The following is a 27,979-nucleotide window of genomic DNA, read 5'->3' as shown; positions in this document are numbered from 1 at the left end:
TGTTTCTCATGCTGCTTTTTTCCCATGTGCCTCATAATCCCTGGTTGTCTCTTCATATTTTAGAAAGGACTGAGGAACTGGTATGGATTTTCTATGCCATTTTAAAAGTTGGTCTCTTTTCCCCCTAGACTTATCACCTATGTGGATGGCTGACTGAGCCCTCTGTGTAGAGCGAGATGCCTTGGCTGGCCTCTTGCTCTAGGCCTGTGCTCGGACTCTGCCTTTGTGCTAGAGGAGTGCTCTACCGTGGGCAGGTTGTACTCCCACTAGATGGCTTGGCTTTCCCCAGGTCATTTGTTCTTTCAGCTCTCTGGCATTTGGATGGAGGGTTAATGCCAGGCCGCCTGTGATCTGTGTGGGGGTGGGGGAAGCAGATGGGGATGCCAACCAGCACAGTTCCAAGTACAGACCTTCAATTATTCCCACTGTCTTCAGCCCCCCTTTTCCCTTCTCTCCTCCCTTGTACCTGCTGGACTGGAGCCCAGAGCCATCAGGTGTCCCTGGGCCGATTGGCTGTCTAGATTCCTTCTAGCATTCCAGCAAGCATTTTGGCTTCCAGCTCCTCTTAGCTTGCCTTGTGGCTGTGGCTTTCTCTGCCTGTCTCATCCATCACCACAATTCTCTCTGCTTTTTGAATTCTAGAAATTTGTTGTATCCTTCATCCACTGGTGAACCCCTTAACTTCTCTTTCCTTTTGCTATTATAGGTTTATTGCATCTTTTGTCTCCCTTACTTGAGTGTGATTTTGTAAGCTATAGGTAGTAAACACACATCCTCAACCTACCATCTTGAAATTAAAGTCCTGATATGAATTTTAAGCTATATCTCTTATGAATATTTACCTAACCTGTTTATTTCATGGCTGCAGTATCTATTTGAGCATTGTGTAATTTATAAATTATTTCAGTAAAGTAATGCAAGAGAATTAGAGTAAATAATTTCAAAGGGGTAAAGATCTAATGGCACAATTTTTCAGAAAATCTTGTATAATAGCAATAGTTTATTTTAGTAAAAAAAGAGAGAAAACTGCTCAATTAAAGATTAGAGTCTTAAAATTAACGTCAGTTTTGTGCCTGGTTTCTATAGGCTATTGTCAACAAGTATATTACCTGCTCTGTATCAGGTAAGCGCTGAACTTGGAGCAGTGACTTGAGAGATCTCTGCTCTCGTAGAATTCACATGTTGCTTTGGGGAGTTTTGGAAGTTGTTTTGGTACTGATGGATAGGTAATAAATGAACTTTAAAAATAAGCAACAAAAACATTGGGCAGCTATGTGCACAATGCAAATAATTAAAATAGGTGACCTGCTAATGAGTGTCAGGACATTTATTTGGCGAGGTGGTTGGCGAACCGTGCTGTGGAGGGGATGACTAAAGAGCAGGGGACAGCCAGGCAAAAACTGGAATCTTGGCATTACCATCAGATAACATATCCTTTCCACCTTACTCAGTGCTTCCTACCCTTTGGTTTTAATTGTACTTCTGCCTTATAAAGATTTTTATATTAATGTAATGAATTGCTTAAACATTTCATAGCTTTTAAATAGCACTTGGGTGAAATAAAAGACTCAAGAGATAATTTATTCCCTTAGGACAGAGGAGAGATAAACAAGCCTTTTTATCCTGTGATAGCAGAGTGGTTTGGTAAATTTAAAGGCCTTAATTATTATGCTTTAAGCAACAACTTAATTTGCTTCAGTCTGATTCTTAGCTTTTAAGTGGGGCTCTTCCTTTGATACATCATGTTGCTATTTTGGTGCTTGTCATCTTGTTCTTGCCCTTTCTCTCATCAAGAAGCATTTACTGCTCACTTCCATGGAATCCCTGTGGTGGTGTGGATCCTGTGGGCTGCAGATGCACATTTACTTGTATCTTTAAATTGGGTACACTTTTCAAGGAGTATGGGGCATAGATGGTTTTAAGGAGCCAATTTGTAGATCTTTAAATTCCCCATGTACTTTTCCTAACATTGTTCTGCCTGAGAATGTGTTTATGATGGAGGCGCTGGGTCTGCTGTTCCCCTTATTCACTGTTGCCCTTCTCACACTATTAAGAAAGAAAGGCATACTGCTGTATCTCAGATCTCACAAAGGTCCCTGGATGTAAAAACACCAGGGCGCCAAAGGGCAAAATTGAAAAGGCTGGTGTCTGTGTGAAGGTAGTGGATGACTATAAGTGACACTGTCTAACGTAATGCTAGATAAAAGTTCCTTTTGCAATTCAAACAGTTTTCATTTTTTTGCTCTCGCAAAACTGAGAGAAGAACCTAATTGATTTGTTTGCCGGCTAACTAATATACTATTAAGTATATTTTTGATGGTATATGACTTATCTTTTTTTTTAACGTTGTTCAAAAATTTTGAAGAATTGAGAAATCATTGCTCTAACAAGACTTCCATTTTCCTCTTCTCATTTATATGACACAGGTTTCTCACCATTTAATTTTATGAAAATTAAAAGTAGTGATAGAACTGGTGCTGATCACTATTTCATCGTGACGATAAGTAATAGTCACTGCATGGAAATGTGAACTAACTGAAGAAGAGAAACCTCACCCATCTCTTTTTAAATTTTTAACTTTATTTTTTTATGAGTTCAGGATTATATATATTACAATATGGTATGTTATAATACCTTCGTAGCTCTATCATAAAAATAACTCAGGGACATATGGAATTCAAGCTAATTTGTGTAACTGTCACAAGAAAAAAAAAGTGTTAAATGTATTTCTGAAATAAGTATTTTCATTTAATTTCAGAATCTCAAAACAGCATTAGATGTTGGCCTTGTTTTAAAAAAGTTTATTTAAACACTAAGCTAGCTAAAAAAACCTTTTGAAAGGTTCAAACACAATTGATACAGAAAATACTTTCCCTCTAATCTCAATTTAGCATAAATGGAACAGGTGAGGGGGAAAAGTAGACAATTTCTTCAGCAGCATATATGGCTCAATCCATCAACCACCTTAAACTGAAATGTCCATTATTGATCCCATTAAAAAGTGCTGGGCAAATATCAAAGTTACCTACTTCATAAACCAGAAGACAACAATTTTAGGGTTATGATAAGTAAACTATTTTTGAAACACTTCAAAAACTTTTAACATTAAATTAGAGGAATCATCTCTTAATTGTAAAAAACAAAGGTATAAGAGAAAGTAAAAGACATTTAAACTGATTTTGAATCCCCTTTGAACAAAAGAAATGAAAAATAATGGTTAATTAGTTAAGCTTTGTGCTCTAACCAAACTAATTAATTACAGTGATTTTCAATGGCAACAGCCCACCCGACTGGGTAGTTTGACAGTTGTGAATATTTTTGCAATGATTTTTCTTAAAATGGAGACACTGGATGATCTGGTCATACAATGTTCATCTTATGCATTCTGCATCTCTTTGCCAATCCTGTAGCTAAGGATCTTGTTCTAATCAATCTTAGAGTGTGTAATTGGCAACTGTCAAGGTAAAGCTTTGAAAGTGGTGTCTGACGTCATCTGATAATTCTCACTGGTAGCAGTCTGTTACTCATTTTCTGCAGCTTCTACAATCTTTATAAATTCTTTTGCTGTTTGTACTTCATTACACACTGTTAGGGAATCTTGTGTATCTTTATGACTCACTAACTGAACATTACTATCTTCATAATAATGAACCTGAATTTTCAAGATGCCAACCACTTGAGTGGTTGAAGAAGTAATTGGAAACTTCCACCCTGACCTCCAGTGATTGTTCCAATAGTTTTTTGCTTGGAACTGATGGCTTTCTCTGCATGCAGTAATGGTTTGCTGTCCATCTATTTTTTTTTCTTTTACTATATGACAATGCAGATCCCATTTGGATAATGTTCTTTTATATACACTCATAGAACAGTTTTTACTGAAGTTCTCCATGTTCCAACTGCATTTTATGCTTCAAATGATCTTGGATCAGTCGCTTCCTTTCTTAAATGATCAAATTTGAAACATTCTAGTTTTGGGATCCAAAAATTTTCCATTTCCCAAGTTGCCATATTCTGTTATCAGTATCTGATCTTCATAACCTTCAATTTTCCTGGAGTAAACTGGTCCTAGTTATTCCGTGCAAATGCATGAGCTACTCCTTCCCTAAGAAGATTATCATTATTAAGTGTTAACTGAACATCATTAAACACCTCATTAAATTCTCCAGAAGGGGCATGAATAATGAATTTTGCTGCTCTATGCACCTTCTCCTCATTAGACAACTGCTCCTCCAGATCCGCCATTTTCCTTTTGGCAACAAACCGGCTGTGGTGACATGGTGGCAGCGGCCACCTGACTTCCCCTCACACCCATCTCTTTTATACAGTTTTCTTTATTATGTTTAAGACTCTTTAAAATCAAAATTTGCAGTATATTTATATTTTAATTGATTGATTAGTAATAATAGTTGTAAAGAAAATTCAAACCAGAAGAAATTGCTTTAACACTTGGAGTCTTTAATTACAGAAAATAAAGAGAAATTTATTTTTAACTTATAGACAGATTTTTGTTGAGAAAAAATGTAACACTGTCCAGTAAAAGACTTTCAAACATAAAATACATTACATTAGAAATAATTTGTGTTGTAGGAATCACCTTTTCTCAAAGCTTGCTGTATAGCTTCATTACTAGTGGAGGGATAGACACAGATCATTGGAGTAGCATAGGGAACCCAGGAATAGAGCCACATAAATATGCCTAATTAATTTTTGACCAAGAACCTAAAAGCAATTCAGAAGGAGGAGGAATATCTTTTTAATGAGTGGTGCTGAAGCAATTAGACATACATTGGCCAAAAAAAAAAAAAAAAAGAAGAAAAAAGAAAAAAAGAACCTTTACCTAAATCTTATATAAAAATGAACTCAAAATTTATTGTAGACATAAATGGAAAACATTAAACTATAAAACTTCTAGAAAAAAAAGTGAAAATATTTGGGGCCTACAACTAGGCAAAAAGTTCTTAGGCTTGACACCAAAAACATGATCCGTAAAAGGAAAAATTGATAAATTTTATCTCATCACGATTAAAATCTTCTACTCTGCAAATGACCTTGTTAAGAGGATGCAAAGACAAGCTACAGATGGAGAAAAAAATGTTTGCAAGACACATATCAGACAAAGAACTAGTATCTAGAATATATAAAGAACTCTCAAAACTGTAAAAGACAATCAATCTAATTAGAAAATGGGAAAAAAAACACGCACAGACATTTCACTGAAGAGGATATACAGATGGCAAATAAGCGCATGAAAAGATGTTTGCCATTAGGGGAATGCAAATTAAAATTACAATGAGATATCATTGGAATAGCTAATATAAAAAAAAATACAACACCAAATGCTGGCAAGGATGCAGAGAAGCTGCATTCTACATTGTTGGTGGAAATATAAAATGATACAGCCACTCTGGAAAACAGTTTGGCAGTTTCTTAAAAAACTAACCATGCAACTACCGTATAACCCAGCGATTAAACCTTTGGGCCTTTATCCCAGAGAAATGAAAACTTAATGCTATGGACTGAATTGCGCCCTCCCCACCAATCATATGTTGAAGCCCTAACCCCACAATGTGTGGTAATTGAAGATGTGGCCTTTGGGAGATATTTAGGGTTAGATGAGGTCAAAGGCAGGGTCCTCATGATAGGACGATAAGAGACATCAGAGACCTTGCTCTTTTCTCTCTCTCTCTCTCTCTGCCATGTGAGGACACAGGGAGAAGGCATTTATCTTTAGGCCAGGAAGAGATCTCTCACCAGAACCTGACCATGCTGGCCCTGATCTTGGACTTCTGGCCTCCAAACTGAGAAAATAAATTTCTATGGTGAAGCCACCCAGCCTATGACATTTTGTTATGGCAGCCAGAGATGATGAATACGTTATGCTCACACAAACCTGTGTACAGATGTTTGTAGTCTCTTCATTTGTAATAGTCCCAAACTGGAAATAACTCAGATGCCCTTCAGTGGATGAGTGGTTAAAGAAATTGCATTGTGTCTAAACCATGGAGTATTACTCAGTAGTAAAAAAGAATGAGCTCTTGCACATGCAGCTACTTGGATGGACCTCAAGGATATCATGCTGAGTAAAAAGCCAATCTCCAAAGGCTAATATTACATGATTCCATTTATATAACATTCATGGTATAACCTGATTATGGGTATGGAAAACAGATGAGTGGTGGCCAGGGAATAGGGAAGGGATGAGGAAAGGGCAGCTGTAGCTATAAAGGGGTAGTATTAAGGAGTCCTATGGCGATGGTACAGTTACGTATGTTGATTGTGGTAGTGGTTACATAAAGTTACACATGTGATAGAATTGGATAGAGTTGCATACACACACACACACACGAGTGCATATATGCCAGTAAAAATGAATAAGCTCTGGACTATAAAAATGCCAATTTCCTGGTTTTGATGTTGTGCTGTTGTTAGTTATGCAAGATATTAATGTTGGAAATGCTTGGTGAAGAGTACATGGGATCTCCATGTACGTTTCTTAGCACCTTCCTGTGAATCTATAAATATTTCAACTTAAAAGTTAAAAAAAAATTTGGTGAAGGTAGAAAGAAAAATAAGCTCCAAAAGAAAAATGAGAGATATAAAATTTCTGACCAGTCTGGACCAATTTTGAAATGGTTTTTTGAAATGGATAATAGCGGCTATCAAATTGCTAAAGAGTTTAAATTTCATTTGATACATTTAAGGTGACATAACAGCTTTCTTTTAAAATATTGATATTTATAATATGTTAGCAATTACTCCTTTTCAACTACTTAAACTTATGGTGAAAAATTTTAGATGTCAGTTTAAGTATCTGTGAGGGGATATATGGTTTTCAAAGTTTTCTTGGAGGTTCTGCAAATAAAAAAGCTAGATTTCAGTAATATATTACCCCCATTGATGAAGGGGCTACATTGCAAAATTGTATTTTAAAAGAAATCAAAATCTGGGGCTCCTGGGTGGTGCAGTTGGTTAAGCATCCCACTCTTGATTTCAGTTCAGGTCGTGCTCTCAGGGTCAGGGGATGGAGCCCCGTGTTGGGCTCCAGGTTCAGTGTGGAGTCTGCTTGAGATTCTCTCTCCCTCTCCCTCTGTCCCTCCTGCTCATACTCTCTCTCTCTGTCTCAAATAAATAAATCTTTAAAAAAAAAATCAAAATCTTAATTGCCAACGTAGTTGAAATAAATATTAAAGAACCTGGGAGCCGCCAGTTAAGGGTAGGATTAAAAAGGAAGAAGTGTTGTACTGTGTTTAGGTGCTGTCATTGGCCTTTAATGCCTATTTTTTGAATTAGTACAGTTGTGTTCGGTTGCTTTGTTCTAAACAGGCAAGAGAAAAAAGGAAAGGGAGGCAGGGGAGGGTTGTGTTTTTAGCAGTCTATGTTAGGGAGGGCAGAGGGACAAGGGATATTCATCACCCTAAAAGGACTACATCAGGTTTACCATTAGATAATGCATGATTTCAGACTTCCTGTTTCTACCTCCCAAAAAGAAAGTCTCTCTTTATGCTTGGTGATGTCGCAATCTTAGTAAGGGGTTAAACCTTCCATTTCACCATTAGCTGACTTAATTAATATATACCAGTGCTTTGGGATTAGCTAATGTTATAGTGTAAATCAACTGCAGTCACTTGATGTATGTAAATTAATCTGATCATTTCCTAGTTGATAGAGGAGTGGAATGTGAAGGAAAGGGTTATCGTGGAATACAAGGGGGTGTTTGGGAAGGTGAGGAAGCAGAGTTATGCTTTGAAAGCTACCAATAGAAGCAGAAATTGAGGTATTTTGGTCCTACTAATGGATTGCTTAACATGATTTATGAATGTTTTGGTTAATATTTTAAAATACTGCTGCCTGCTTTATTAAAGAATTTATATCTCTGAGGATTAATTAACCTAAAATAGATCCCATTAAATCAGATTAATATAAAAGTGGCCCATAGCTAGATCTACCAAATAAATTTGAAAGTCATTATGTTATGTAGACTTCCCTCCCCAAAGGTGATAGAAATTAACCATAGAAAATGATAGTATTGAGTTATAGATGTCTTACGTAGCAAGTGTTTTTATTGAAGTTATTTTGAACTTAAAGAAAAGTGGAAAGAATTCGAATGTTACATGATATTAAGATTAGTAATATGCTTTAGCATTTCAAGCCTGTGATTTGCCTTGTATCAAGCTCTTTTGTCTTTATTAGCCTTATTTTTTTCATTTATTGGTGAGATGATAATTATGGTTGATAGGACAGTTTTTTCTTATCTCCCTAGTAACAATATTTTCAGTAATAAAAGAGGAATGCTTTAGCTTCCTCATAAAATGTTATGATATCCAAAAATTAATAAACTTTTCAGTGGCTTTTAAAAGACACATTATGGGGGCGCCTGGGTAGCGCAGTCGTTAAGCGTCTGCCTTTGGCTCAGGGCGTGATCCCGGCGTTCCGGGATCGAGTCCCACATGGGGCTCCTGGGCTGGGAGCCTGCTTCTTCCTCTCCCACTCCCCTGCTGTGTTCCCTCTCTTGCTGGCTGTCTCTCTGTCACATAAATAAATAAAATCTTTAAAAAAAAAAAAAAGACACATTATGGCCATCTATATCGTGTGCTTGCCTATTTCAAGAACTTTTTGAAGTCAGATTAGTGACACGGCCAATTTTTCCCTTCAAACTCTTTCTCTTTGCATATGTTTATGAATACCTTGGAGAAATCAACATATTTTTTCATATTGAGAGCTGTTACTATATCCATTACATAAAGATTTCTCAAAATTGATAGACCAGTTATTTTTAAATTCTGTCATATTGAATATAGAAAATGTCATGTTATATGATGATAAATGCTTTAACAAACTACAAAGTCACACAAAATTTCTTTTTCGCTTTCAATTAAAAAATGGCATATTTATGTTAACTAACATGAAAAAGTTTCTTCCAATATTTTTGTAGAACTTTGAATAAGAAAACAGTTAACATTTTTACTTGAGGCAAGGGGCTAGACAGAATAACACAATGGAGATATAGACTGATGCTATCTGTGTTTACTAAAGATAGCTGCACAGTCTTCCTATATGTATAAACACTTTCAAGAGGCAAGTGGTAAATGTATGTCTAGGGACATGAAGAGATGCCCTTCAACTAAGTGGGTGGGTATAGCTTAGATTCTCATATCAGGCTGCCTCCATAGGGAAGCGGTATGAATTATAGCATCATCGGGAGGCTGCTTCACCTAGTGTAGATGTGGGGAGAGGTGGAGGTAGGGAATAGCCATAGTTCATGTTTTAAGATTATGACTCTGTATTAGGAACCCTTAATATTCATTAAGTATACAGTTGGCAAGTATGTTTTTACCTCTATTATGAAGAATGGCATTTAAGGTTAATAATCTTCATGTCAAATGGTTCAAAAAAAGGGGGGTAATCAGAAGGGCGAATGAAGCATGAGAGACTATGGACTCTGAGAAACAAACTGAGGGCTTCAGCGGGGAGGGGGGTGGGGGAATGGGATAGGCTGGTGATGGGTAGTAAGGAGGGCACGTATTGCATGGTGCACTGGGTGTTATACGCAACTAATGAATCATCGAACTTTACATCAAAAACCAGGGATGTACTGTATGGTGACTAACATAATATAATAAAAAAAAAAACCAGGGATGTACTGTATGATGACTAACATAATAAGAATATTATTAAAAGAAAAAAAAGAAAACCACCTAAAACAAATGTATAGTTTAATAAATTATTATAAGATAAATACCTTGCAGCATCAAGAAATAAAACCCTAGAAGTCTAAAAAAAAAACAAAAACCTTTGAAATTCCTTATAAATGAAGGATGATGGAAGCACCCCTCAGGTCAAGGTGTGATTTTTAACCCTGAAATGGACCTTTGACATGAACTGACAGTACACTTAGGTACCATATCTGCAACTTGGGAAGGTATCTGCTAAGTGATACTTTTCTGAACAGAGAAATAACTGATTTAAGATTAGAAGCTAAGTACAGATCAATAGTCCAGTCAATCATGTTTCTTTTGCCAACCTAAACTTTATTAAAGCTTTACTAGCATCCATATTAAATAATCAATACTTGTCAGCATAACTTTTGAAAATAATAACATTCTCTAGAGGAAGGTTTGAAGAAAAGCGACATCTATGCACAATCAAGAACCTTCTCACTGATCTTCATTTTTGACAAAAGTGCTTAATCTCTCCCTGCTTCTTCCATTATGGCATAAGCAGGAACACTCACTCTGACTTCTTGTCTCATTTGAGACCAATCTGTTGAGACTTCTACTGAATTTTCCATGTAGCCAGTTGTTAAAAAGCTGTCAAACAACAAACAATCCTAAAATTTGTGTGGAACCACAAAAGACCCCAAATAGCCAAAGCTATGACAAAAGCAAAACTGGAGGCGTTGCAATTCCAGACTTCAAGTTATATTACAAAGCTGTAGTGATCAAAACAGTATGGTACTGGCGCAAAAATAGACACATAGATCAATGGAACAGAATAGAAAACCCAGAAATAAACCCCCAATTATAAGATCACTTAATCTTCAACAAAGTAAATCTTAAAAAAAAATAAACTAAGGTGGCTCAGTGGCTTAAACGTCTGATTCTTGGTTTCAGTTCAGGTCATGATCTCATGGGTCATGAGATCGAGCCTTGTGTCAGTCTCCCCATTCAGCGGGGAGTCTGCTTGAGATTCTTTCCCTCTGCCCCTTCCCCTACTTGTGCGTGCTTGCATGCATGCTCTCTTTTTCTCAAATAAGTAAATCTTAAAAAAAAATAAACTCTTGGGGATTACATCAAAATAAAAATCTTCTGCATGGCAAAGGAAACAATCAACAAAACTAAAAGGCAACCTATGGAATAGGAGAAGATATTTGCAAATGACATATCTGATAAAGGTTTAGTATCCAAAATATATAAAGAACTTATAAAACTCAACACCCAGAAAACAAATAATCTAATTTAAAAATGGACAGAAGACATGAACAGATTCTGATGGCCAGCAGACACATGAAAAGATGTTCATTATCACTAATCAGGGAAATGCAGATCAAAACTACAAGGTGATATCACATCACACCTGTCGGAATAGCTAAAATCAACAACATAAGAAACAACAGGTGTTGGCAAGGATGTGAAAAAAAGGAATACTTTTTTTCTTTCAGATTTTATTTATTTATTTAACAGAGAGACAGCCAGCGAGAGAGGGAACACAGCAGGGGGAGTGGGAGAGGAAGAAGCAGGCTCCCAGCGGAGGAGCCCGGTGTGGGACTCGATCCCGGAACGCCGGGATCACGCCCTGAGCTGAAGGCAGACGCTTAACGACTGCGCCACCCAGGCGCCCCCAAAAAAAGGAATACTTTTGCACTGTTGATGGGAATGCAAACTGGTGCAGCCACTCTGGAAAAGAGTATGGAGGTTTCTCAAAAAGTTAAAAATTGAACTACCCTGTGATCTAGAAATCGCACTACTGGGTATTTACCCCAAAAATACAAAAACAGTAATTCAAAGGGATACATGCACTGCTATGTTTATAGCAGCATTATTTACCATAGCCAAGATGTGGAAGCAGCCTAAGTGTCCATGGATGATGAATGGATAAAGAAGATATGCCATACACAGACACACACACACACACACACACACACGGAGTATTATTCAGCTATAAAAAGAATGAAATCTTGTCATTTGCAGTGACATAGATGGAGCTAGAGAGTATAATGCCAAGTGAAATAAGTCAGAGAAAGACTAATACCATATGATTTCACTGATATGTGGGATTTAAAAAACAAAACAAATAAGCAAAGGAGAAAAGAGAGAGAAACCAAGAAACAGACTTGTAACTATAGAGAACAAACTGATGGTTACCAGAGGGGAGGTCGAGTGATGAGTTAAATAGGTGATGGGGGACACCTGGGTGGCTTAGTCATTACGCGTCTGCCTTCGGCTCAGGGCGTGATCCCGGCATTCTGGGATTGAGCCCCACATCAGGCTCCTCTGCTGGGAGCCTGCTTCTTCCTCTCCCACCCCCGCTGCTTGTGTTCCCTCTCTCGCTGGTTGTCTCTCTGTCAAATAAATAAATAAATAATCTTTAAAAAAATAAATAGGTGATAGGGATTGAGGAGTGCACTTGTCTTGATGAGCGCTGGGGGATGTATGGAATTGTTGAATCACTCTATTGTACACCCGAAACTAATGTAACATGGCCTGAGCCAAAGGCAGATACTCAACTGACTGAGCCACCCAGGTGCCGCCCACTCTGTGAGTCTTTATTAAAAATGTGTGTGAGGGGGCAGAGGGTTGGGAGGATGTCCTGTTCATATATAGCCTTCTAAAGTGATTAAGCAAAAGCCAAAGAAGATTATCATCGCCCCATGCTGTAAAGCCCCAGTATGACAATGTGGCAGGGATAAAATGGTGGTTAAGGACATCAGCTTGGGAATCAGACATAGCAGGATTAGGTCCTGGCTAGACCACATTTGTGCTGTTTGCCTTTAGACATATACTCAGCCTACATTTCCTTAGCTGTAAAATCATGAAGATGATAAAATTATTTCATGGAGTTAGGAGAATGAAATGAAATAACGTATGTAGTGAACCTTACTCTTATAGCTCATAATAAGATCAATGATAAGGGGAGGGATAAGAAAATCATTGTTTTTCTAACGCCTTTTTACTTTTTTCAGATCAGAAAAGAGCAAATTCCCTATCCTGGACTGTTACTAGATCTCTAATTTTGTGAAGCTGTGAATTTGCTAAAGGTTAATCTGCAATTAGCTTAAAATCAGTTTGGTTATTAGCCCTCACAGTGTATTTTGGCATTTATTCAAGAGGGGCTGATTTTTTATGTGAAAGGTCAGAACCTTAACACAAAATAACAAGGAAAGGTACTGCTGCTTAACTTTTTACTGAAGTTTAAATGAATATGGGAAAGTGCATATTTGATCAAGAAATAGGACCTTGAGTGGTGCCTGGGTGGCTCAGTTGGTTAAGCATCTGACTCTTGATTTTTGGCTCAGGACATGATCTCAGGGTCGTGAGATTGAGCCCCATGTCGGGCTCCATGCTGGGCATGGAGCCTGCTTGAGATTCTCTCTCTCCCTGTCCCTCTGCTGCTCCCACCTTAAAAAAAAAGTTAAAAAAAAAAAAGGAAGAAATAGAACTTGTCAGCACTCTTGAAGCCCCCTGTATGTTCTCTTTCTGTCACCCCCACCCCCTGCAATGGTAACCACTATCCTGACTTCTGATGGAAGAGATTAGTTTTGTCTGTTACTGTTTTGGTTTATATATATGGACTCAAGTCTTTTGGGTTTGGCCTCTTTTGCTTAGCATTATTTTGTGAGACTCATCCTTACTGTCACATGTAATTATACACATTTACTCTCATTGCCGTGTAGTATTTTTTGTGTGAGCATACTCCAACTTATTTATCCATCCTACTGTTAACGGATGTTTGGTTTGCATCCAGTTTTTAGCTTTTACAAATATTGAAGCTGTGGACATTTTAATACTTGTCTTTTGGTGAATATTTATAAGCATTTCTATTGGAGTGGGATTGCTGGGTCATACATATGCCTACATTCAGTTTTAACAAATAATTACAATCAGTTTTCCAAAAGGATTGTACCAGTTTATTCCACCAACAGTGTATGAGTATTCCATACATTGCTCTATATCCTCACTGATACTTGCTGTTATACATCATCTTCATTTTAGATGTTCTCATGTGTGTAGAATAATATCACATTGTGGTTTTAATTTGCATTTGCCTGATGACTAATGAAGCTGGACGTTTTTTCAGGTTTATTTGCCATTTGGATAGCCTCTTTTGGAAAGTCACACAAGTTCAAGTCTTTTGTTCACATTTCTGTTGCATGGTCTATATTTTTCTAATTGATTCACAGAAATTCTCTGTGTAAAATCTACATGAGTCATTTTCAGATATATTTTTGTTATATCTTCTTTTGTGGGTTGTCATTTTGCTATATTAATGCTGTCTCTTGATGAACATAAATTCTTAATGTAATGAAATTTATCAATTTTTTCTTTTGTGGTCAAAGTTTTTATGTCCTATTTAAGAGGATACAAATATTTCACATACTCTAAAGTCACAAAGATATGTTTTTCTCTGAACTTTATTGTCTTATCTTTCACACTTGGAATTGTAGTCCACTAGGGATCAGTCTTTGGAAATGGTGTAATGAGAGGTTAAGACATCCCCCCCCCCCCGACTGGATAGTCAGATGATCTTTGCTGAGATTTTTCAAAAAGCAGCATGAATATATTGGTGATGGTTGGGTCATTCACTAGCCCCAAAAGAGACTGAAGGAGCATTTTAAGACCTGTTTTTCTTTCCTGATTTGCTGCTTGATCTCCAGCACAATAAAGCAGGTATGGATTTTTATTGCGATTCCCATAACCTGAAAGTCATGTCTGCTAGAGTTAGATAAAAGTGTAATATGCTGTAACTGTGAAGTACTACTTGCAAATTATTCATGGTTGGTTAGTCACCAGTAAATGTGCTATAAGGAAGTTGGAGTGATTGGAGAAAGATGTGGATCTGACAGTATCCAGCTTTGGATTTTGTATGAAAGGTTCAAAAAACTGAAGCTCAATAATAATATCACCTTACATTTACAGAACGGTTTGCAGAGTACTTTCATTTACAGTATCTCATTTTGATCCTTATGGTAACTAGCATTGCAAGGTTTTCAAGACACATACTGTTTTCCCAGTTTAACAGTGGGGAAAACCCGGAACTTCAGATCAGTTAATTAGCCTGATAAATAATTTGATAAAACTGATAACCCAGTAGTCTTATTGCTCTGACCCAACCACTTTTACAAGACTGCTGTAGGCAAATTAAACCAGAGATACAGACAACCCCAAGATATGATTTATTCTCTCAAAGGAATATAAAGCTTCAGTGTTTAATCAAAACAAAAATATTTTAGGTCTGACAAATGAGCTGGATCTTGGAGGGGTTTCAGCTCATAGAGTTTGATCATCTCACATTTTCTTGTCCTCTTCTCTTTACAGCCATCAGTTGGATTAGCTCTTTACAATGCCTTAATCCCTTTCTCTAGCGCCTCATAAATGAACTTGTGTTTGATGTCTGTTAGCAAAAGGACATAGGACCTAAATGCAATTAAACTGGACATAAAAACTGGTGAGAATTTAACTTTATAACTCAGAGGTCATCAAATTTGCATGATCCTGCTCAATTGTAAAATCCTGGAAGCTGGTTGCAGGGACTATGTTTATACTTTTCAGTTTTCCCTAGAGTAGCTAACAGTGAATTGCTCGTAATGAACATCTATAGTCTGTAGGAACTAACAATTGTTTCAAGTAGAAAAGTGAAGGTAGAAGCTGTTTCTCCTAATGGCAGATTAAAAGAAAAAAAAAAGATCTAAATGACCTGTTTATTAAAAGGCTCGAACATAAATCATCCAGACCCATATATAACAGCATTCAGTAAAGCAATAGATTGGGGTTCTTCATATCTGATAGAAGTGCATGGTACTCGTATGGTGGTTCTGGCAGAGCTAGACTGAACAGCCACTCTGAGCTTCTTTTGTGCTCTTCTCTGTTCCCCTTGCAGAAAAATTGGACTTGGGTTTTCAAAGCTACCTACTTGGTTAAATGAATGCAGAAAGATGTGATCTAAATTACCATAAATTCAGCTGTGTACTACTATTTTCTCATGATAGTGTCCTTCTCTCTGACTCTATACAGAGCCAAATCTGCTTTTTTATAGTGGAGGTATTTTCTGGGTTTTAACTTGTTTAGTTAAGTATGGATCGATGTGTTTATTTCTTTGCTCTGTTATTTCATTGTTCTAAGATAATAAGGATTAGATAAAGGTCTTATCGTCAAGTTAGCTGGAATTGTGTTTTAAATGATGGAATGGGGTGCCTGGGTGGCTCAGTTGGTTAAGCGTCCAACTCTTGGTGTCAGCTCAGGTTGTGATCTCAGAGTCCTGAGACTGAGTCCTGCATCAGGCTCCACTCTCAGCGGGGAGTCTGCTTCTCTCTCCCTCTCCCTCTGTTCCTCCCCCTGCCAAACACACACACTCTGTCTCTAAGATAAATAAATAAATCTTTAAATAATGGAATAAATTAATTTCTAAATATAATGATCCCGATCCAACCCGCTTGTTTTATAGGTAAAGAAGAAACAAGGCCCAGGTCACACACTTAGCCATTAGCAGAGCTAAGATTTAATTCCTGGTCTGATGATCCGGATTTCAGTGACCTGCCACTTTAAATATACTGGGTCATAATTTTTAAAGACTCTTTCCAAATTTAAAGATACAGGATTTCTTAGATGTGTTTTAATAGTTTGGGATCCAGTTCTAGCCTCATTTTACTTTGGTGACTCTGGGACTTAAAATACATAGTCCTTTTAAAAACTATTATGACAGGGTCACAAAATAAAAGTATATTGCTATTTCTAGTAAGATACTGATTGAGGAAGAGCCTATGACATTCAAGTTTCAGATTAAATAAAAAGAGTTTGAGTTACAAGCAACATGCTCTTTTAAATATTATTTAGAAAGATAGTACTGCTTAATAGAAAGGTGGAAAGATTATTGAACTGGGAGTCTCAAGACGTGCATTTTGTACTGTCGTCAACTAGCTGTGTGACTGTGGGCAGATGACCTACCTTCTCTGGGCTTTGGTTTGCTTGTCTGTACAGTAAGGAATGAGGGCTAGAATTGTAACTCTCTCTCCAGTAACTAACTCTCAGTATTGCAGAATGTGAGAAATTAAGCAGAGCAAGTTTGTTGTCAGAAGTCTTTAGACATGAAAATGATCTGTGCCTAATATTCTTTATCTTGACACTACTAAGTAACCACAGACCAGCCAGCCAGCAATCAATCTCCATCTGTAGGGCAGCCACTGTTGTCCATGTATAGAATCTGGAGAAGGGCCAGATTTTATTTTTGCCAGAAACACTCTTGGCAACTCTGTATCCCTAGAGATGTCTGTTTAATTTTGTGGTGCAGTGCATGGTTTAGTGAAAAAGAAAAGGAATGCTGAGCTATTTCATTCTAAATATTCTCAGAGACAGCTTATGTTCTTTGTTTCCTTACTATCTATGTTTCAAGATGTTTTGAGGGTAGAGGTGAGCCAAAATGAAATGAAAAGAGGAAGGCGAGCAACCTTCCACAGTGTATGCTGACTCTGGAAATGAATTTGAACTGTATGAGTGATCTGTGTATTTACATATATTGAAAACTTTTGATTATGTATGTAGTATTAAATATCTTGCAGATTTGTCATTTGACTTTCTTGTGCTAATTTTTAATTTTGAACTAGTCTCCTAGCTTTAAATTGTTTTTTTAAAAAAACTTTTTCTTTTATTTGTGGCATTTCCCACAGATAATTCAAAACTATCCCATTATCTTGCCTTCTGGAAATAAAGATAAAAGTATTTGAATTTGAATAAATTTTCCACTGATTTTTATTCATTTGTAAAGGTCCCAGTTAACAACTGGATTTAAAATTTACTTGTTTGAGAAAGTTTGTAACCAAAAGATGAATGTTGAAAATTAAATATCAGTTTCTTAAAGATTTATTTATTCTGTAGAAATAAATCTAGTTGAAGTTCCATTTACAGATCTTCCTCGACTTAACAACTGGGTTATATCCTGATCAACCTGTAGTAAATCGACAATGCATTTACTACACCTGGCCTCATAGCTTAGTCTAGCCTACGTGAAAGGTACTGAATGCACTTACTCAGCCTACAGTTGGGCAAAATCATCTGACACAATGCCTATGATCAGGCGCTGAATATCTCATGTAATTTATGGAATACTGTACTGAAAGTGAAAAACAGACTGGTCTTTCGGGTACAGAATGGTTGTCAGTGTATCAATTGTTTACCCTCGTATTTGGGTGGCTGACTGGGAGCTTGGGGCTGCCGCTGCCCAGCGTCACAAGAGAGGGTAGTACTGAACACTGCTAGCCTGGAAAAAGATCAACATTCACAATTCGAAATGCAATTTCTACTGAATGTATGTCACTTTTGCACTATTATAAGGTCATACCATTGACATCGGGGACCATCTGCAGTTAAAATGTCATTGTATGTCACCAATGATCTCCATCCTTCATTTTCTTAGTTTTTTCAGTCTTTCAGATAGCTTTACCATACTTTTCTCCTAACTTCCATATCCATTTATTAACAAATCCTAGTAATTTTATTTTCATGATGTCTCTCGGATTTCACTGTTCGTCTTAGTGCATTTGGCCTGTCCTAGTCAAGGCCGGGCCTCAATTGCTGCAACAGCATCCCAGGTAGGCTCCCTGCCCTCGGTGTTCCCTCTCCCAAGGTAAGCTCAAATCCAGATCAATCTTGAAACATCACTTTAAACATCACTAGGCTCTAAATCTGTTTAGAAATCTTAAGACTTCTTAATTCAGTTCTCAACACTGGCAGGCATTTAAAGCCCTCTGTATGTAATATTTTCCCTTCCAACTGAATTAATTCAGCAAATAAAGTTTTGAGCATCTGTGTGGGAGACACTGCTCAAAGGTAAAAATAAATACAACCTAGCTTCTTGCAGATATATAATATTAGCATTGATGTTAACATCTCCAGGATTTTTTTTCCATTTCGAAACTAGTTCTACTTCATTCCATTCTACTTAAACTGTTCTTGGCTAAGGTAATCAGTGATCTCCTTATTGCCAGAGTCATCAGGCAGTTTTCCATTCTAATTGTTTACTTTTTTATGCCATTGGGGACTGTTGACCAGGCCTGCTTTCTTGACACTTTTCCTTCCTCAGTTTCTAAGTGTAGAAACTATTTACATTTTCTATTTCTCCTTGGAACTTTTTTTTTAATTAAAAAAAATTTTTTTTTGTAATCTCTATACCCAAGGTGGGGCTTGAACTCACACCCCCGAGATCAAGAGTCACATGTTCTACTGGCTGAGCCAGCCAGGCATCTCGAACTTTTTTTTTTTTTTTTAAGGAACAAAGTTTCATTTTGTTAATCTTCTTTATTTTAGGTTGTTCTCTTTTTTATTAATTTCTGTATTCTTCCTTTCCTTCTACCTCCTTGATTTTTTTTTTCTGTTCTTTTTCTAACTTCTTGAGGTGTATGTTTAGCTATTTAATTTTTTAAAAAATAGACTTTAGGGGTACCTGGGTGGCTAAGTTGGTTGAGTGTCCGACCCTTGATTTCAGCTCAGATCATGATCTCGGGGTTAAGAGATCAGGCCCCTCGTTGGGCTCTGTGCTGGGTGTGGAGCCTGCTTAAGATTCTCTCTCTCCCTCTCTCCCTGCCCTTCCCTCCCCAAAATAGACTTTATTTTTATAGCATTTTGGATCTACAGCGGAATTGATCAGAAAGTAGAGTTCCCATATACCCAACACACATACAGCCGCCTGCACTATTAAGGTCCCCCACCAGAGTGGTCCATTTGTTAAGTTGATGAACCTACGATGATACTTCATTATCACCCAAAGTCTGTAGTTCACATTAGAGTTCATTCTTGGTGTTGTACATTGTATGGGTTTGGACAAATGCATAATGGTTTGTATCCACCTTTACAATATCATATAAATAGTTACACTGCCCTGAAAATCCTCTGAGCTCCACCCATACTTCTCTCCCACCCTCTAATCCTTGGTTACCACTGTTCTTTTTATTGTCTCTATATTTTGCCTTTTTCCCAAAGGTCATATACTTGAAATCAATCAGATAGGATTCTTCCACTTAATAGTAAGCATTTAAGGTCCCTCCATGGCTTTTCATGGCTTGATAGCTGACCTCTCTTTAAGACTGAAAAATATCCATTATCTAACTGCACCACAGTTATTTAATCACTCCTGTAATGAAGGACATCTTGGTTACTTCCAAATTTTGGCAGCTATGAGTAAAGCTGCTATAAACATAGTGTGCAGGTTTTTGGGTACACATAAGTTTTCAGTTCATTTGGGTAAATACCAAGGAGCATGACTGCTGGATTGAATGGTAAGAGCATGTGTCATTTTGTAAGAAATTGCTGAGCCGTTTTTCAAAGTGAGTGTACCATTTAGCATTCCCATCAGCAATATGAGAGTTCCTGTTGATCCATATCCTCGCCAGTTTTTGTTATTGTCAGTGTTTTGAATTTTAGCCAATCTAATAAATGCATAGTGGTGTCTCGTTGTTCTAATGTGCAGTTCCCTAATGGCAGATAATGTGGAACATCTTTTCAAATGTTGATTTGCCATCTGTGAATCTTCTTTGGTGAGGTGTCTTCAGATCTTTTGACTCTGTAATTTTCAAACTTCTTTTCTGACCTGTGCATTTAAGGCTAATGATTCCCTGTTAGTGCTTTAGTTGCTTATTTAAATTGAATTTTTGAACCCTTTGAATTTTGTTGAGGCAAAATTTATACCTCAGCACTAAAAAAAATTCCATGTATGCATGAAAATAACATGTATGTAGCAGTGTTGGGTGAAATATTCTGTATTAAGTCAAGTTTCCAAATCATGCTGTCACGTCATTCAAATCTTTTCCAGTCTTACTGATTTTTTTGGGTCTAATTATTCTACCAATTATTGAAAGAGGTGTTCAAATCTCCCACCATTATTGTGAATTTGCCAATTTCCTATTATAGTTCTGTCGTTTTTGCTTTATGTATCTTGAGATTGTAAAATTGGAGCCTGTTAATCCAAAAATGCTATATTTCATGATGATTTCTCATTTTATCATTAGGATGTATCCCTTGAAGTCTGTTTTGGCTGGTACCAATATAGTTATACTGTCACCTATCACACCAGCTATAGCTGGTTTGTATTTGATTAGCATAGCTTTTTCCATTCTTTTACTTTCAGCCTTTTTGTATTCTTAAATTAGATGTGAGTCTTATGAATAGCACATCATTGGATTTTGTTTTGTTTTGTTTTTGTCTTTGAGAATCTTTTTCTTTTAACAGGCTGAAAATTTTTGTTTTTTAACAGCATTTTGTTCATTCATATTTTATGTTGTTACTGATCTGTTTGAGTTTAAATCTGCTATCTTGTTTTGCCTCTCTTAGTTTACGTAATACTACTGTGTTGGTTCTCTTCACACTTTTCCAAGTGTTTATTTGTGTGTGGGGGGGTTGCCATTTTCTCTTCACTACTTAAATGCTTACAATCCCCATGATCTTATTATTCGCCTTTTATTTTTCTTACTGTTTTTACTTGCCCTAAGTGGCTTTATTCATACTCATAATTTCCACTACTTATTTGCTGAGCTCTAAGCCTCAGTATTCAAATGCCTCCTGAACTTCACCAGTTGGAAACCCTGTCACCACCCCAGACTGATTATATCCAAAACCGTACTTACCTTCTTTTACTCTAAAACTGGTCCACTTTCTATATTTCTTGGATTGGTAAATACCACTACCTTTCCTCTTTCAGTATATCCTCATCTCTGCTCCCTGCATATCCAGTCCAGATCTTAGCGTCATCTCATTTCTGTTTCCAAAGCCACTGCCTTATTTTAGGTCTTTGTCGTAATTTGCCTAGCTCATAATAGCAGTCTTCTGAATGGCCCTGCTGCATTTATTCTTACATCACTACATTTTATTTTCCATTGCTTTCAGAATGATCTTAAAGCGTTTAAGCAGAATGCCATTAGATTTGCATCTTAGATATGTAACTGAAAATTTCTGGTGAATATGGCAGATAGTTATTTAAATCTAACGGCTATGTCCTTTCATCTCTAGTAGATTCTCTAGAGCAATTGACTTTCAAACTTTTTCAACCACAACCTGTAGTAAAAACTATGTTTTAACCACAACCCAGTACACACACACATAACTGAAACAAAAGTTTTACTAACGGTACTTATATTTACTGTATTCTGATATTCTTTAGTCTAGACCATTTCACTTTTTTTTTAAAAAAGATTTTATTTATTCGACAGAGATAGAGACAGCCAGCGAGAGAGGGAACACAAGCAGGGGAAGTGGGAGAGGAAGAAGCAGGCTCATAGAGGAGGAGCCCGATGTGGGGCTCGATCCCATAACGCCGGGATCATGCCCTGACCCGAAGGCAGGCGCCTAACCGCTGTGCCACCCAGGCGCCCCTAGACCATTTCACTTTTTAAAACGCTGGCTGTTGGGGTGCCTGGGTGGCTCAGTTGGTTAAGTGTCTGCCTTTAGCTCAGGTCATGATCCCAGGGTCCTGGGATCGAGTTCCATATTGGGTTTCCTGCTCAGCGCAGAGTCTGCTTCTCTCTCTCCCTCTACCCCTCCCACCCTGCTCATGCTTTCTTTTTCTCTTGCTCTCTTTCTCAAATAAATAAATAAATAAAATCTTTCAAAAAAAAAATAAAATGCTGGCTGTAGTCCACTAAATACCTCTGCTTTGAAAAACTCTGCCCAATGGTGTGTCTCTTTCAACTGATCTTAGATGAAGGAGCAAAGGCAATCCAATAGAGAAAGGGTAGTCTTTTCAACAAATGGTGCTGAACAATTGGACATCTGCATGCAGAAAAGTAAATTTAGACACTGACCTTACAGCTTCTACTAAAAATGGACTCAAAATGAGTTCATAGACCCAAATGTAAGACACAAAACTACAAAGCGAGAAAATAACATAGGAGAAAAATCTAGGTGACTTTGTGTTTTGTGATGAGTTTTTAGGTTCAACACCAAAAGCATAGTCTATGAAAGAAAAAGTGATAAGTGGGACTTCATTGAAATTAAAAATTTCTGCTCTGCAAAAGACACTTTAAAAATGAAAAGACAAGCCACAGACTGGGAAAAGATAATTGCAAAACACGTATATGGTGAAGGATTAGTATCCAAAATATACAAAAAACTCTTAAAACACAACAATTAAAAAAAATTAAAAGTGGGCAAAAAGGCTGAATAGACACCTCATTAAGAAAGCTATAGAAGGGGTGCCTGGGTAGCGCAGTCGTTAGGCGTCTGCCTTTGGCTCAGGGCGTGATCCCGGTGTTCCGGGATCGAGTCCCACATCGGGCTCCTCTGCTGGAAGCCTGCTTCTTCCTCTCCCACTCCCCCTGCTTGTGTTCCCTCTCTCTCTGGCTGTCTATCTCTGTCAAATAAATAAATAAATAATCTTAAAAAAAAAGATATAGAAATGGTAAATATGCATATGAAAAGATGCACCGTATAATAGACCATTAGGAACTTGAAAATTTAAACAATAATGAGATACCATTGCATACCTATTAGAATGGTTAAAATTCAAAACACTGACAATACCAAATGCTGGTAAGAATGAGGAACAATAGGAACTCTCATTTATTGCTTGTAGGAATACAAATGCTATAGTGACTATGGAAGATAGTTTGATAGTTTCTTAGAAAGCTAAACATAGCCCCTTATCATATGATCCAGCAGTCATGCTTTTAGGTATTTACTCAAATTAGTTGAAAACTTACATCCACACAAAACTATACACAGATGTTTACAGGAGCTTGGGGGGCACATGGGTGGCTCAGTCAGTTAAGTCAAAACTTGGGGGGGACATGGGTGTCAAAACTTGGGGGGCACATGGGTGGCTCAGTCAGTTAAGTGTCTGACTCTTAGTTTCAGCTCAGGTCATGATCTCAGGGTTTTGGGATGGAGCCCTGTGTTGGGCTCCCCGCTCAGCAGGGAGTTTGCTTGAGTTTTTCTTGCTCTGTCCCTCCCCCAACTTGTGTACACACGCACGCATGCACTCTCTCTCTCTCAAATAAATAAATAAAAATCTTAAAAAAAAAAAAGTTGGAAACAACCAAGATGTCTTTCAGTAGCTAAATAGATAAACTGTGGTACATGTTAACAGCGGACTATTATTCAGTAATAAAAAGGAATGAGCTATCAAGCTACAAAAAGACATGGAGAAAACTTAAATGTATATTGCTAAGTGAAAGAAGACAGTCCAAAAAAGCTACATACTGCGTGATTCCTACTTATATGACATTCTGGAAAAGACAAAATTATGGAGACAGTAAAAAGAAGAGTGGTTATCCAGGGTTGGAGGTGGGGATGGATGGCTAGGTGGAGCTAAGGATTTTAAGGACAGTGGGATGATTCTGTATAACACCGTAATGGTGGATGCATGACATTATGCATTTGTCAAAACTCATAGAACTACACAACAGAAAGAGTGAACCCTAACGTAGATGGGGGTGGGGAGAGAAGGAGTAGTATACGGGAACTGTCTGCTCAGTTTTTCTGTAAATCTAAAATTATGCTAAGAAAGAAATCTATTAATTTTTTTAAAAGTAAAAAGTTATATCTCTTAATCCATTCATTCAACAGACATTTGTTAAATACCTACAATGTGAAGTACTAGAAATATTAATTTATGGAAGACATATTTCTTTTAAAGGATGTATAGTCCAGTGGGGTAAGTAAATAAACAATTGGGGTGACGTTTGCTTTGTCAGAAGTGTGTGTAGTTTGTTACAGGACTCAGGGAGGGACCATGTTAATCTGGGTTGGGGAGGAGGAAGGAGTGGCTGAAAAGGCCTCTCAGAGATTTTTAGGGTGAGTAGCAGTTGACTAGATAAAAGTTTGTGTGTTAGGGAAAGAGCACCTTGAGGAGATAATATTCTGTACAGATAAAACAGCATCTGAAAAGGCATAGAGGTAAGAAGCAGCATGGTATGAACAGGAAATTACAAAGAATTCTTTCCTTAGTTATGGGAAAGATTGCATCTGGAGGAATGTGGATTGTGAAACTAAGGAGGTAGATAATATCATGAAGGGTCCTGTGTATTAAATGAACTAAATGGGACTTATCAAAACTTTTCTTTTTTTTTTATTATGTTCAATTAGCAAACATATAGTATATCATTAGTTTTTAATGTAGTGTTCAATGATTCATTAGTTGCATATAACACCCAGTGCTCATCACAACGTGTGCCCTCCTTAATACCCATCACCCGCACCCCCCTCCCTTCTCTAACCCTCAGTTTGTTTCCTGGAGTCCAGAGACTCTCATGGTTTGTCTCCCTCTCTGATTTCTTCCCATTAAGTTTTCCCTCTTTTCCCCTATTGTCCTCTGCGTTATTCCTCATATTCTACATATGAGTGAAACCATGTAACTGTCTTTCTCTGCTTGACTTATTTCACTCAGCATAATACCCTCCAGTTCCATCCATGTTGATGCAAATAGTAGGTATTCATCCTTTCTGATGGCTGAGTAACATTCCATCGTGTATATGAAAGGGGAACCCTCTTATACTGTTGGTGGGAATGCAAGTTGGTATAGCCACTCTTACTTAACAAAACTTTTCTTTCTTTCTTTTTATTTTTTTGTAGTTTCAAGTTTTTATTTAAATTCTAGTTAGTTAACATACAGTGTAATGTTAGTTTCAGGAGTAGAATTTAGTGATTCATCACTTACACATAATACCCAGTGCTCATCACAAGCGCATTCCTTAATAACCATCACTCATTTAATCCATCCCCCCTCCCACCTCCCCTCCAGCAACCCTCACTTTGTTCTGTATAGTTAAGAGTCTATTTTATTTTTGCATCCATGTTTGTCAGGGATACTGGCCTGTAATTCTCTTTTTTAGTGGGGTCTTTGTCTGGTTTTGGGATCAAGGTAATGTTGTCCTCATAGGATAAGTTTGGAGGTTTCCTTCCATTTCTATTTTTTGGGTTTTTTTTTGGGGGTGGTTTTTGTTTTTTTATTTAAATTCAGTTAGCCAACATTCATTTCTATTTTTGGAACAATTTGAGAAGAAAAGGTATTAACACTTCTTTAAATGTAGAATTCCCTGATGAAGCCATCGGGCCCTGGACTTCTGTTTGTTGGGAGATTTTTGATTGCTGATTCAGTTTCTTTGCTGGTTAATGGTTTGTTCAATATTTCTACTTATTCCTGTTTCAGTTTTGGTAGTTTGTATGTTTTTAGGAATTTATCCATTTCTTCCAGATTGTCTGACTTGGTGGCATTTAATTTTTCATAATACTCTCTTATAATGGTTTGTATTACCGTGGTATTGGTTGTGATCTCTCCCCTCTCATTCATGATTTTATTTATTTGGGTCCTTTTTGTTTTGATAAGCCTGGCTAGGGGTTTATCAATTTTATTATTAAAGAACCAGCTCCTAGTTTCTTTGATTAGTTCTATTATTTTGTTTAGTTTCTATATCACTTATTTCTGCTCTAATCTTTATTAGTTCTCTCTTCTGATGGCTTTAGGCTTCATTTGTTCTTTTTCTAGCTCCTTTAGGTGTAAGGTTAGTTTGCATATGTGAGATTTTTCTTGCTTCTTGAGGCAGGCCTGTATTGCTATATACTTTCCTCTTATGACTGCTTTTGCTGTATCCCAAAGGTTTTCAACCATAGTGTTTTCATTTTCATTTGTGTCTATGTATTTTTTAATTTCTTCTTTAATTTCCTGGTTGAACCATTCATTCTTTAGTAGGATGTTCTTTAACCTCCATATGTTTGTGGTCTTTACACATTTTTTCTTGTGGTTGACTTCCAGTTTCATAGTGGTGTGGTCAGAAAATATGCATGGCATGATCTCATTCTTTTTGTTCTTTTTGAGGCCTGATTTGTGACCTGGTATGTGATCTAGTCTGGAGAATGTTCCTTGTGCACTTGAAAACAGTGTGTATTCTGCTGCTTTAGAATGAAATTTTCTGAATACATGTGTTAAGCCCATCTGTTCCATTGTGTCATTCAAAGCTATTGTTTCCTTGTTGATTTTCTGCTTTAATGATCTGTCCATTGATCTAAGTGGGGTGTTAAAGTCCCCTACTATTATTGTATTGTTATCAGTGAGTTCCTTTATGTTTGTTATTAATTGTTTTATATGCTTGGATGCTCCCAAGTGGGGGGCATAAGTATTTACAATTGTTAGATCTTCTTGTTGGATAGACCCCTTTGTTATGATATAGTGCCCTTGTTCATCTTTTTTTACAGTCTTTGGTTTAAAATCTAGTTTGATATAAGTATGGCTGCTCTAGCTTTCTTTTGACACCCATTTGCATAATAAATGTTTCCCCATCCTCTCACTTTCAATCTGCAGGTGTCTTTAGGTCGAAATGAGTCTCTTGCAGGCAGTATATAGATGGATCTTGTTTTTTTTGTTTCTGACACCCTTTGTCTTTTGATTAGAGCATTTAGTCCATTTACATTCAGAGTAATTATTAATAGATATGAATTTAGTGCCATTTTATTGTTTTTTTCATTGTCTCTGGAGACTTTCTCTATTCCTTTCTAGTCTTTGCTGCTTTTAGTCTTTCCTTTCCACTCAAAGAGTCCCCTTTAATATTTCTTGGAGGGCTGGTTTAGTGGTCACAAACTCCTTTAGTTTTTGTTTGGGAGACCCTTTATCTCTCCTTCTATTCTTAATGACAGCCTTGATGGATAGAGTATTCTTGGCTGCAGATTTTTCCCATTCAGCGTGTTAAATATATTATGCACTTGCTTCTTCCTGCCAAGTTTCTTTGGAGAGATCTGGTGTTGCTAACATTATTGGTCTTCCCTTATAAGTTAGGGACTCCTTTGGCTTGCACTTTTAGGATTTTTTCTTTATCTCTATATTTTGCAAATTTAACTACAATATATCTTGGTGTTGGCCTGCTTTTGTTGATTTTGATGGGAGTTCTTTGTGCCTCCTGGATTTCGATGTCTGTTTCCTTCTCCAGATTAGGAAAGTTTTCAGCTATAATTTGTTCAAATAAACCTTCTGCCCCCTATCCCTCTCTTCTTCTTCTGGGATTCCTAAGATACGAATGTTATTATGCTTTATGGAGTTGCGGAGTTCCCAAAGTCTATGTTCATGATCCAATATTATTCTTTGCCTCCTCTTTTCAACTTCATTATTTTCCATGATTTTATCTTCTATATTACTTATCATTACTCTGCTTCTTCCATCCTTGTGGTCATTACATCCAGTCGGTTGTGAATCCTGGTTATTGCATTTTTCGTTCTGGCCTGACTAGTTTTTAGGTCTTTTATCCCTGTGGTAAGGGACTCTCTGGTGTCTTCTCCACTTTTCGCAAGCCTGGCTA

The 27,979-nt window shown here is 37.1% G+C and overlaps 1 protein-coding gene and 1 pseudogene across 2 annotated transcripts in view; one reads left to right on the top strand and one right to left on the bottom strand.

Moving 5' to 3' along the window:
- DIPK1A (divergent protein kinase domain 1A) overlaps positions 1-27,979 on the top strand; it is a 104,815-nt gene that overhangs the window by 17,630 nt on the left and 59,206 nt on the right. The gene's annotated exons all lie outside the window — the stretch shown is intronic.
- LOC100480584 lies at positions 3,377-4,242 on the bottom strand (annotated as a pseudogene).

This window comes from Ailuropoda melanoleuca, chromosome 2, assembly GCF_002007445.2.
Source record: "Ailuropoda melanoleuca isolate Jingjing chromosome 2, ASM200744v2, whole genome shotgun sequence".
NCBI lineage: Eukaryota > Metazoa > Chordata > Mammalia > Carnivora > Ursidae > Ailuropoda > Ailuropoda melanoleuca.
Note: the sequence above shows the minus strand (reverse complement) of the source record. Positions and strands in the feature narration are given on the sequence as shown.